Genomic DNA, 2442 nt, shown 5'->3' on the forward strand with positions numbered 1-2442 from the left:
TTTATTTATTCATTTTAACTTCCAAACAAGCTTTATTTTGGAGGAGTTTCTCATTTGTTAAAGTTGCAAGCAAGTTTTTTTCACAATTACAGTTCTAGAGATCTAATAGTTTAGTTTCAGAGATCCCACTGTTTAAAGGTATATTTCAAAATTACTGACAAAACCAAAGCCACACCAGAAGGAAACAGCTCGTTGAACTGGTTTGGAACATACAGGTATGGATTTCTGCTACTCTCCAAAACAGGCACACCACTTCCCTGGAAAAAGGTGGAATGGAACCAGTGCGTACAAAGGGAAATGTCTTTAAGAAAGTTACTTGGACAGGATTACGCACTTCTTAGAAAATACAGTAAAGTCACAAGTCCCAGCTGGAAGGGCACATGGTACAGATTCAATTTCACAGGGAGCTTAAAGGATCCTGGGATCAGCAGGTGTTGGCTTGTGGCACACACAATAAGAGCATTTACTGAAGTGGGGTGAGAACACTGGAGGGCAGGGGTCTCCCACAGTCCTACCCAGTTTTTTAGCTTGCAAAAAGGAGAGACTGTGTTCTCCAGCGTCTTTGGAAACATTTGAGACAATTCAAAAACAAAAACACAACACTCAATACTATTCCCCAGATAGTCCATATCTGAAAAGAGGGAGGTGGTCAGGGTTCCCAGGGGAGACTGCGCCTCTCATCCATTTCCATCTCCACATGGTACAAGACATCAGCAAGGGTGTGCTCAACCACAGCGCCCTAGCCCATGTCACTCATAGGGCAGTATGTGAGATCCTTTGGCGGATACTTGAAGCACGGTCCAAAGTTAATGGAAACCGTGCAGCTCTTGTACAGTGAGATGGCTGGGAAGTAAACCCTCTCAAAAATGTCTTTGTAGGCCACTCCTAGATTGACACCTTTTTTATAAAATATTATCTCACTATGGGGAATTTGCTTTAGGCTCTTTTCTGCTTTATCCACAAAGTCTTTCTCCTCAAAATGCAAGTAACTCTTGAACTTTATCAAAGCCTTATCTTTGTAAGTATCAGACAATGACTTGGCTGTCTCTGTGTCTTCAGGAAGATTAATATAAAATTCTAGGACGTCACCCTGTCCATAGCCAGAAGAGTAGTGTTTGCCAATGAACTGGTGGAATTTGCTTCCCTTTTTGCTGCGCCAAGAATAGCTAAATTTGTCATAACCTTAGGGAGCTTGAAGGTTACCTAAGGGCTGCAACAAACCCAGCCTGGCGTACCAGGCACCTTTCTGTACCCCATTAGAGGCCCGCACCATGGAGTAGCCCTTCTCTCCAGCCACAGTCAGTTGGTCATCAGAGATCTTTAACTGAGGAGCTCGATCATGTAGGGCTAAAAAAACTCGTTCATACAGCAGGCTCTGTAGAGGTCTCCAGGAATAGGTTTTCCAGCCCAGCAGTCAAGTTCAAGCTTCTCAGGGTCAGGGGCATGGGGATCAGGTTCAGCTAAAATATACCAATAGACATCTTTGTTAAATGGGTGTTCCAAGGGGTAGCCATGAGGGGGAAGGCATTGAGCAGAAAACAAAGGATCACTCAGAGCCTTTTTGGTAGTCCCTGTGGTCCCGCCATCCTGCTGCTTGCTTAGCTCCTCTTCCTTTCCCGCTGCTTCCTGTGGCACTTCCCCCATTTAGATTTCCACTGGTAGACACAGCACTGCTTTGGTTTTGGTTGTCATAAGTAGGACCAATGTTACTAAGGTCCTGATCTAAATGTCCAAAGTTGTGGTAATCTTCTTCCAGGTCTTTACTCCCAGGATCAGGTTGTTCCTTTACCAAGAATACATTTCTTTCTTTGCTCATTGTTTTAACAATGTTATTTGGCCATGTCATTTTCCCAGGTCTCTATCTGGTCATCATGCATTCCCAGTATTTATCAATAAATGGTATAAAATCCTTATTGTTGGAGAACATGGTTTTCAGATGTTCATCCTGAGTTCTGGACTGCCATGTTAGGTTAGCTAAAGCGCTAAGGCACATTTCTTTCTAGTTTGCTTGCTTCCGGAGGAAATAGGTGTTCCCGCTATGACGCCATACATTACAATGAAAACTGTAATCGGTCGTGAAAGGCAGACAGGATGAGGTATCTATGCCAAATGTATCTGCAGTGAACCACTTGGTACATATCCCACACTGCAGCTCTACCTCTCCCAGCTGCCGGCCATTATCTTCATCCACGGAGCCCACCTGAGTATCCATCACCTCTGAAGTATCCCCAGCACTTCTAGTGTATCTTTTCCATTAGAGAGTTCTGTCTCCAAACCACCACTTACATCAACCAAGTTTGCGTCCCTGAAGCTGTGTTGATTTTGTCTCCCAGCCAGCAGTCACAACTCATTTCTTCCATGAATATTTTCTTGCTGCTCTCCCAGAGACGGATGTAGCTTTCCAGAAAAGCCTACAACTGAAACACCTGGCTCCAGACCCTC

The 2442-nt window shown here is 44.2% G+C and overlaps 1 pseudogene; it reads right to left on the reverse strand.

The window, feature by feature from the left end:
• Positions 1-649: 649 nt before the first annotated feature.
• On the reverse strand, positions 650-2227 carry LOC103277228 (annotated as a pseudogene).
• Between the last annotated feature and the right edge of the window lie 215 nt (positions 2228-2442).

The sequence above is a fragment of the Carlito syrichta genome, unplaced genomic scaffold (genome assembly GCF_000164805.1).
Source record: "Carlito syrichta isolate Samal-C Ts95f unplaced genomic scaffold, Tarsius_syrichta-2.0.1 Scaffold316641, whole genome shotgun sequence".
NCBI lineage: Eukaryota > Metazoa > Chordata > Mammalia > Primates > Tarsiidae > Carlito > Carlito syrichta.